Source organism: Lycium barbarum, chromosome 8 (genome assembly GCF_019175385.1).
Source record: "Lycium barbarum isolate Lr01 chromosome 8, ASM1917538v2, whole genome shotgun sequence".
In the NCBI taxonomy this organism is placed as follows: Eukaryota; Viridiplantae; Streptophyta; class Magnoliopsida; order Solanales; family Solanaceae; genus Lycium; species Lycium barbarum.
The window spans coordinates 122,876,777-122,887,445 of record NC_083344.1 but is presented as its reverse complement, the minus strand read 5'-3'; positions in this window follow the sequence as shown (position 1 = coordinate 122,887,445).

The following is a 10,669-nucleotide window of genomic DNA, read 5'->3' as shown; positions in this document are numbered from 1 at the left end:
TTTAAATATTCTATTAAATATTATAAATTATTTTGACACTCGGAATGACTTCAGGAAGGTTATATTTCTGTAATATATTATGATATCCGAAATGCATTTATTATGATTCCGTCCGACTCCATTGGATTTGTTTGTCTTCGAGACGCTTCATCGAGTCTTTGAAAACATTTATGATATTTTTAAATTGCATTAGTCTCTCACTACTCCATTCGTGGATGTCCCAATGTTTCCCACACTGAGCCCGGGCCAGGATATGTTGTCAAGCGTGATCCTCTACATTGTTCGCCGCGCCCCGATGTGAGGGGGCAGGTATACGCGTACATGGGTCTGTGGAGTATGATGTGCCATGTCCGCCTATTCTGATCTGATCTGTTATGGCCATTCTGATATGACATTTTATGTTACGGGGCCACCCCCCTTTTCTGATTCCTATGTATTGTGGCACCAGCGTCGGGAGGGTGGCCACGTTCTGTCTGCCGAGTCCCGTGGTAGGGGCCGGATATGATTTGACATATGTTTCTGTACACATTCTGTTTGTTTTGGGAATATGCATTTGACACTCTGGATTTTGTACTCATTTTCTGTAACTGTTATGATTTGACTTCTGTGATTCCGCTTCCTTTCTTCGGGGGCTGCGTTTTCAAGCCGCGCAGGTACATATGACAGGTTCGCTGATCCACACGTTTAGGATCCCATTTCTGCTATTTTGGGGCGCTCTCTTCTTCAGAGCCCATCTTTTGGTACAGTCTGTCACTGCTATCTGGATATGTACATTATTCTGGGTATGACAGGGCCCTGTCCCGTCTTATGATTATGATATGTTCTGTAGAGGTCTGTGGATACATCTGTGTGGGTTCTGTACATATGTTTGGGATATTTTGTTCTATGATGGCCTTATCGGCCTATGTGTGTCAAGCCTGCTTTTCTGTTAAATTCTGTAGCGTCCACTGATATTATTATATTATTATTCTGTTAATATGCTAATTTGGGTATCGGGTACGTATAGGTGCCCAGCTCGGGCACTGGTCGCGGCCCACGGGGTTGGGTCGTGACAAAAGTGGTATCAGAGCGGTTCGTCCTCGGAATATCCACAGACCGTGTCTAGTAGAGTCTTGTTTATCGGTGTGTTGTGCACCACACCTATAAACAGGAGGCTACAGGGCATTTAGGATACTACCCTTCTTTCTGTCTTAGATCGTGCGATAGAGCTGTGTTATCAGGATGACCCCTCCCTAATGAGTGGTTATATTTGCAGATATGCCTCCAAAAAAGGCAACAGCGGCCCAAAAGGCCAAGTCAGCAGCCTTGGGAGAGACTAGCCGGGTCTAGAGGATTAATAGGGCCCAGGCACATATTGCTCCGGAGACTTTACCCCAGACAGAGGGTTCTTCTACACCGCCACTCGTGGAGGAGATTGGGGCGGCCGCAGCCGCAGATCGGGGGGCGGCTCCACCGCCAGCTCCCGCAGTTCCAGTACCTGAGCCTCCAGCTCCACGGCCAGGCACTGAGGATCAGTCTATGAGGGAGGCAGTCCAGTTGCTGACGAGACTTGTGGCAGGGCAGGTTCAGGGGCATGGACTGGGAGGTGACCGGGCAGTCAGGCGTGATAGTTTGAGAGCCCGTGAGTTTTTGACTTGTAGTCCTCCAGAGTTCTTCGGGACGAAGCCCGAGGAGGATCCTGAGGAGTTTATCAGGAAGATGCGGCGCACTCTAGATTTGATTAATGCTTCCGAGACAGAGTCAGTCGCGTTAGCTTCGTACCGGTTATATGATGTGGCGGCAAACTGGTACGAGTCATGGGAGCTATCCAGGGGGGACGGCGCTCCCCCAGCAGTTTGGGGCGATTTTTCTCAGGCCTTTCTTGGACATTTTCTGCCCCCAGAGTTACGACGAGCCAGAGCTGATAGATTCTTATTATTGAGGCAGAGGGGCCGCAGTGTCCGGGACTATAGTTTGGAGTTTGATTCCTTGGCCCGATATGCACCTGCTGTGGTGGCTACTATGGCGGACCGGATGCACAGATATATTATGGGGCTGGATCGATATTTTGTTGATAGCTGTTTAGTATTGGCTGCTCAGCCCGGTATGGACATTGCCCGTATTCAGGCCCACGCCCAGGGCATGGAGGATCGGGGCAGAGGAGGACACCAGCCTGACAGGAGCCAGGATCGGAGACAGCCCAAGAGGGCCAGGTCATCTGGAGATTTTCGGGGCAGACAGCCCCAACAGCCGCAGCAGCCAAGCAGATTTTCATCTCAGCCGGCGCAGAGCGCACCTCCCCAGCCTACAGGTCGCAGGTTCGATAGCCCAGGGTATTCAGGAGCAGGCCAGAGCTCCAGGGCTTCAGGTTCGCGGACAGATAGGGGTTCTGGTCAGATGAGGCCACCCAGGATTCAGTGTTCTTTTTGTGGCAGATATCATCCGGGAGAGTGCTACAGAGCCACCGATGCATGCTTTTCTTGTGGCCGTCAGGCCATTCTGTGAGAGATTGCCCGTATAAGGGTAGTTCGGGTGGTGCAGCGCAGCCTACCGGATCAGCCGCTGAGTCTTCATCTTCGTCAGTGGCTATGCGCCCTACGGGGCAGGGTATTCCAGCACCAGTGGGTCGCGGCAGAGGCCGTGGTGGAGCTTCTGGTATTAGCGGTCCTTCGAACCGCATTTATGCTTTGGCTAGCCGCCAGGATCAGGAGGCATCTCCTAATGTCGTTACAGGTACTTTATTGGTCTTATTTCGGTCTGTGTATGCACTAATTGATCCAGGTTCGACTTTATCATATATTTCACCCCTTGTTGCTGGAAAAATTGGTATTATGTCTGAACCTATAGAGCCATTTGAGGTAGCCACACCGATAGGGGACTTTATTGTAGCGAAACAGGTTTATAAAGACTGTTCCGTAATTGTTTGTGATCGTGACACTAAGGCAGATTTGGTGGAGCTAGATATGATTGAATTTGATGTTATTATGGGTATGGACTGGCTAGCTTCCTGTTATGCTAATGTTGACTGCCAGGATAAGGTAGTTCGTTTCCAGTTTCCCGGGGAGCCAGTTATAGAATGGGCTGGTAATACAGCATCGCCGAAAGGTAAGTTTATTTCGTACCTTAAGGCGAAGAAAATGATCAAAAAGGTTATATCTATCATCTGGTACGGGTACAAGACTTGAAAGTAGAGACGCCGACACTTCAGTCAGTCCCCGTGGTTAATGAGTTTCCAGATGTTTTCCCCGACGAGCTTCCAGGTCTTCCTCCAGAGCGGGAAATAGATTTCTCTATTGATTTACTCCCAGATACTCAGCCTATCTCTATTTCTCCGTACAGAATGGCGCCTGCAGAATTAAAGGAGTTGAAGGAGCAGCTGAAAGATTTGTTAGATAAGGGCTTCATCAGACCCAGTACTTCGCCTTGGGGAGCCCCGATATTATTTGTGCGTAAGAATGATGGGTCGCTGCGTATGTGTATTGATTATCGGCAGCTGAATAAGGTAACTATAAAGAATAAATACCCCCTCCCCAAGATTGATGATTTGTTTGATCAGCTGCAGGGCGCTAAGTGTTTTTCGAAGATAGATCTTCGCTCCGGTTACCACCAGGTACGAGTACGAGAGGCCGATATCCCTAAGACAGCTTTCCGGACCCGATATGGGCATTATGAGTTCAGGGTTATGTCTTTTGGGCTTACTAATGCCCCTGCAGTATTCATGGATTTGATGAACCGGGTATTCAGGCCATTCTTGGATATGTTTGTAATTGTATTCATTGATGATATACTGGTTTATTCTCGGTCTGAGGCGGAGCACGCAGATCATCTGAGATCGGTATTAGGGGTACTCCGGCATCAGAAATTATATGCCAAATTTTCTAAGTGTGAATTCTGGCTGTCTTCAGTGGCTTTCTTGGGGCATATTATCGCAGCTGATGGTGTCCGGGTGGACACACAGAAGATTGAGGTCGTGAAGAATTGGCCCAGACCTACGACGCCCATCGAGGTACGTAGTTTCCTGGGGTTAGCAGGTTATTACAGGAGGTTTGTGGAGAAGTTTGCTTCGATTTCAGCGCCTTTGACAAGGCTGACTCAGAAGGGAGCTAAGTTCCAGTGGTCTGATGCTTGTGAACGGAGCTTCCAGTTGCTGAAGGAGAAGCTGACTACAGCCCCAGTTCTGACTCTTCCAGAGGGACCGGACGGGTATGTTATTTATTGTGACGCTTCTGGCATGGGGTTAGGCTGTGTATTGATGCAGCACGGCAGAGTTATAGCGTATGCTTCCCGGCAGCTCAAAAAGCATGAGAAGAATTATCCTACCCACGATCTGGAGCTCGCAGCGGTGATTCATGCTCTGAAGATATGGAGAAACTATTTATATGGCGTTCATGTGGATATCTATACTGATCATAAGAGTCTCCAGTATATTTTCAGACAGAGAGAGCTTAATTTGCGGCAGCGGAGGTGGCTGGAGCTTCTGAAAGATTATGACGTGGATATTCTGTATCATCCGGGTAAGGCTAATGTTGTTGCAGATGCGCTCAGTCGGAAGTCTAAGGGAAGTTTGGCCGATTTACAGCCAGACAGGAGAGAGATAGCCCGTGATATTCAGCAGTTGGCTAGTCTCGGGGTTCGTCTGGCCGATTCTGGAGATACCCGGATTTCCGTTCGAGGGGTTTCTGAGTCGTCCATCAGGGACGATATTAAGCGGCGTCAATACGAAGATCCGGTCTTAGCTCGGTACAGGGACACAACCTATGATAAGGAGAGGACTCCGTTCGAGTTTTCACCGGATGGCACTTTGTTATACAGAGACAGGCTGTGTGTACCTGATATTGCAGGCCTTCGGCAGCAGGTTATGAGCGAGGCTCATTATTCTCGCTATTCGGTCCATCCTGGGTCTACGAAGATGTACCATGACCTCCGATGCTTATACTGGTGGGACGGCATGAAGCGGGATATTACAGAGTTCGTCGCCCAGTGCCCTAATTGTCAGCAGGTCAAGATTGAGCATCAGAAGCCGGGTGGACTGTTGCAGGAGATGGAAATCCCGACTTGGAAGTGGGAGGTTATTAATATGGACTTCATTACAGGTTTGCCTCGCACTCCACGGAAGTATGATTCCATCTGGGTCGTTGTGGATAGGCTGACGAAATCAGCCCATTTTCTTCCCGTCAGGACTACTTATTCCGCCGAGGATTATGCCAGGCTCTATATTAAGGAGATTGTGAAGCTTCACGGAGTTCCTCTATCTATTATTTCTGACAGAGGCGCCCAGTTTACGGCGCATTTCTGGAGGTCTTTTCAGGAGGGACTAGGGACTCAGGTGAGTCTGAGCACAGCATTTCATCCTCAGAGCGACGGGCAGGCCGAGCGCACTCTACAGACGCTGGAGGATATGTTGCGGGCCTGCGTTATTGATTTCAGAGGCAGCTGGGATGATCACTTGCCGTTGATTGAGTTCTCATATAATAATGGTTACCATTCCAGCATCCAGATGGCTCCGTACGAGGCTTTATATGGCAAGAAATGCAGATCGTCGATTGACTGGTTTGATATTGGCGAGACAGAGTTGATTGGCCCAGATATGGTACAGCAGGCCGTGGACAAGGTGAAACTTATTCGAGAGCGACTGTTAGCAGCCCAGAGTCGACAGAAGTCATACGCGGATAAACGGCGCCGACCGTTGGAATTTTAGGTAGGTGATTGGGTATTTCTGAAGGTATCGCCTATGAAAGGCGTGATGCGGTTCGGCAGAAAGGGTAAGCTCAGTCCGCGTTATATTGGGCCTTATCAGATTGTTCGGAAAGTTGGAAATGTCGCCTATGAGTTAGATTTGCCATCTGATTTGGAAGCGGTACATCCGGTATTCCATGTCTCTATGCTCCGCAAATGCATTGGTGACCCTTCCAGAATATTCCCTGCGGATGATATTCAGGTGTCGGAGCAACTATCGTACGAGGAGCAGCCCGTATCTATTTTGGATCGTCAGGTAAGGAGGCTCCGGAATAAAGATGTAGCCTCTGTTAAGGTACTGTGGCGGAACGATAATAGGGAGGAAATGACATGGGAGGCCGAAGAGGAAATGAAGAAGAAAATCCTCATATTCCCTATGCCCACAGGTAACCTTAAATTCCTGCTTAATTTCATTTCAATATCAATCGTATGCCCTATGTGTGTCTATAATCAGAAACTCCCCCAAAGTATTTTTCCAACCCTATAAGATTAATTTTACATTCGAGGACGAATGTTCTAAAGGGGGGAGGATGTTATATCCTGTGTTTTCACACATTTGGAAAATTTTGATAAATATTGGATTCTTGAGATATAAGGTCAAATTTGATATTTTGTTGAACATAGGAGTTATGCATGAAAGAATGGAATCATGAAAGTGTGGGACAAGGCTAAGGGTAATTTTGGAATTTTGGAAATTAGTTTCGGGAATTACAAAATGTGATCCATAAGTATTGGGCTCAAAAAAAATTGAAGCAAAGTGAGGCCCAAAATGGGGTGCTTGGCCGGCCACTTTGGCTTGGTCCAAGCCCATTTTATGGGTCATGTGCTTGGTCATGTGACCAAGCACTTCAATTATTTAAGCAATTGAAGACTATGATAAGATCAACAAGAACATAAACAAGAGCAAAAATAGAAGAAGAGAAAGTGAGGCTCTCGGCTTGGAGAGCAAAAATTGACTCCCAAAAATATTGCTTCAAAAATTCATTTCTTGTTGATTTCCTACTAAGTCAAGGTTCCTTTGTAACTTGGTATAGTTGGATTGGAGTGGGAAGCATTAAAATCACCAAAGTGATCATATCTCCAAGTGAAGAAGACTTGAAGAAAAGGTAAGAATTTCTACCTTTTTATTGTGTTATGAAGTTTTGATTGTGTGGTAGTATATAGAAATGTGTTGATTGTATGGAAAAATGGAAGTTTGCAAAGTGGGTTTGGAATATGGCTTGTAGCCGTGGGTGTGTGTGTGTTGTGTGGTGATAATGTGTTGAAATTATGTTGTATTCTAGTTGTGAATGTGATGGAATTCATGTTGAGAATGAAAGTGGAATAAATTTGATTGAATTGATAAAAATAGCATGTGGCCGTGTGGTATGGAGTGGTTTGGAATGGAATGGATTAAGTTTGTTTAGTGTGTTAGTTGTGTTGTTGTGATGTTTGTAATGTAAATGAAGTTAGAATGATATAAGTTTGTATTGAATTGGAATGTAGAAACTTATGTCGTTTTAGTATGATTTTCCAACATTAAGGAAATGAAGTTGTTTGGTTGTTAATTATGATGATCATTTATGAATTTGGAAGTTGGAAACATGTTATGAAGTTGTATGCCAAAGATTTGATGCTTTGCATAAGTTATGACTTTGACGGGAAGTTGTATATTATGTATATCGAGTGTATAACTTGAGGAAAATGATATGAAATGTTTCTAGCACTATATGGTGATGATATTGGTTGTTAATGAATGTGAAATTATTGATACTAGTTGAAAGTTGGGTTGAAATGAAGGTTATGTCGACTTGTTAGAAAAATGACTAGTTGAAGGATATTTGTGTTTTTAATGTTCTTTGTTGATGTTAATGTTGTCGTTTGGGTTGTTGTTGATGATTTCTAGCCGAGTTGAATTCTCGGGGTGCTATATGTATAGGGGAAGTGCTGCCGAAATTTCGGTAGACAAATATGCTTAAAGTTGAAATAATGGCATTAATAACTCACAATTGGTAAACTTGATCCTCTGCATTGTTCGCCGCGCCCCGATGTGAGGGGGCAGGTATACGCGTACATGGGTCTGTGGAGTATGATGTGCCATGTCCGCCTATTCTGATCTGATCTGTTATGGCCATTCTGATATGACATTTTATGTTACGGGGCCACGCCCCTTTTTCTGATTCCTATGTATTGTGGCACCAGCGTCGGGAGGGTGGCCACGTTCTGTCTGTCGAGTCCCGTGGTAGGGGCCGGATATGATTTGACATATGTTTCTGTACACATTCTGTTTGTTTTGGGAATATGCATTTGACACTCTGGATTTTGTACTCATTTTTTGTAACCGTTATGATTTGACTTCTGTGATTCCGCTTTACATATTCAGTACATATTTGGTACTGACCCCCTTTCTTCGGGGGCTGCGTTTTCATGCCGCGCAGGTACAGACGACAGGTTCGCTGATCCACACGTTTAGGATCCCATTTCTGCTATTTTGGGGCGCTCTCTTCTTCAGAGCCCATCTTTTGGTACAGTCTGTCACTGCTATCTGGATATGTACATTATTCTGGGTATGACGGGGCCCTGTCCCGTCTTATGATTATGATATGTTCTGTAGAGGTCTGTGGATACATCTGTGTGGGTTCTGTACATATGTTTGGGATATTTTGTTCTATGATGGCCTTATCGGCCTATGTGTGCCAAGCCTGCTTTTCTGTTAAATTCTGTAGCGTCCACTGATATTATTATTATATTATTATTCTGTTAATATGCTAATTTGGATATCGGGTACGTATAGGTGCCCAGCTCGCGCACTGGTCGCGGCCCACGGGGTTGGGTCGTGACATTATTTAATTAAATTAGATTTCTTGAACTAAACGGAGTAAAATATTTATCAATTTGACACTTAGTAATTTAAACAATTAATCCCAAAAAACTGTTGTGAGTCGTTTCTTGGTTAATTTGGCAAATACCTTAATATTAATATTAAAGATATATAAAATATTTTAAATGACTTACAATATATATTTGTATTTATTTTGCCAAGCGAAATGGCAAAATATTATCGAAATAATTTTGTAAAAATCATTTTGGCCTAAAAAGAAAAGTATTTCACTTTGTTTGAGATCCAAGAATTCCGGGTAATTAAAATAAATTATGGGGGTCAAAAATTAGGTGTCAACTACCTTTTCACACCATATTCCCTGTGGGATTCGACGCCAACCTAGTAGGGTTACTATATTTGACATCGTCTGCTTTACATCATTTAATTGGTGTAATTTGAGCGTATCAATTTTGGCGGCGTTGCTGGGGAATGCAGTTTTGAAAATACTAAATAGTTTGTTCTTTGCTTAAAGTCTTATTCTATTCCATCACACCTTGTTTGTCATATACTGTGAACCAGGTGATCATGCGGAACAACAATAACAGACGTGGAGCTGCTGGTAACAACAGGGTGCCATAGGTTAATCAAGATCAACCACCAGTCGAGGTTGAAAACCCGTTTGTTGATATGTTAGATGAGATGGAATATGCTTCTACTATTGTTCCACCTCGAGTTACTATGGCAAACTGTAAGATTGACTCCACCATTTACCAATTGCTCAAGCTTAAGGGCCAATTTCAGAACTCCACTGATGAAGACCCTCACCAATATTTGAAGAATTTTGTGGGCATGTGTGTCCAACATATGCAGAATGTTGTGTCCGATGTTGCTATTCGGCTAAGAGTTTTCAAATACTCTTTAGCCGGTAAAGCTAGAGTTTGGTTTGAAAAGCTGCCGCATAACACTATACATACATGGCTAGAGCTGGTTTCTGTGTTTCTCAAAAAAAGTGGTACCCTCCGAGCAAGAAAAAGGAAGTTCGTGACAAGATTTATGACTTCAAGCAACTACTGGGGGAACAACTATTTGAAGCATGAGAGACGTTTAAAGAATATTTGCAGAAGTCTCCAAACCATGGTTTTTCGGATAATATATTGATGGAGAGGTTCTAAAGAGGGCTAGATCCAATGACACAAGTTGTGGCTATTAGTGCAGCTAATGGGTGTTTTATGGATAAGGCTTATGCTCGTATCACTCAATTGCTTGATAAGCTTACTACTCATAATCAGGCATGGCACTCGAGTGGTACTAATCTGGCTTATGGAGCTCCGGCGCTTCAGAGTTTTATGAAGGTGAATCAAGAGACTCAGCAGACTTTAGCTCAGATAGCGACCAATATTTCTTTACTGACTAAGAGACTTGATGAAAAGGAAGCGAAGAAGGTTAATGTTGTTGAAGAAATTCCGGGAATGCCCAAGGGAATACACCAAGTTCAAGAGGGTCCATATCAAGAAGGGTCTCTTATGCAGTATAAGGATGCTAACTATGTCAATAACTCTCAAGAGGGTTATTAGAGGCAGAATTACCAGGGAGGCTATCAGAATCAGAATCAATGGAGACCTCAACAGGGATAAGGAAATTACAATAACAACTATGGTGGCTCGAACTAGGGAAACAACAACAATAATAATAACTTTGGAAATAAGAGTTCCAATCCCTATATTTCACCAAAAGGGTAGTCGACTGAACAAAGGAGTCCTAGGTTGGAGAGCATGCTTGAAAAGGTGCTAGCCAACCAAGACAAAGAATATAAAACATTGAAGGGGCTGACAAAAAAAGTGGGATCTCACACGGCTTTCATTCAAAAGCTCGAGTCGTAGATGTGAGATATTTCCAGAGAACAACACCCTCCACAGAAGGGAGGACTTCCTGATGACACTATTTCAAATCCAAAGAATGGGGGAGGCGGTCTAGACCGTGTATATGCTATCAGTACTCGGAGTGGTAAATACTCCACAGTGCTAAAAAGAAATTGATAAATCTCGACCTAGTGGCTGAAGAAGAAAAGTCACAATCTGATGTGCCATCAATTGTAGATGTGGTCCAGACAGAAGTTCCTATTGTTAAGCAAGTTGATGATGTTTCAGACAGTTC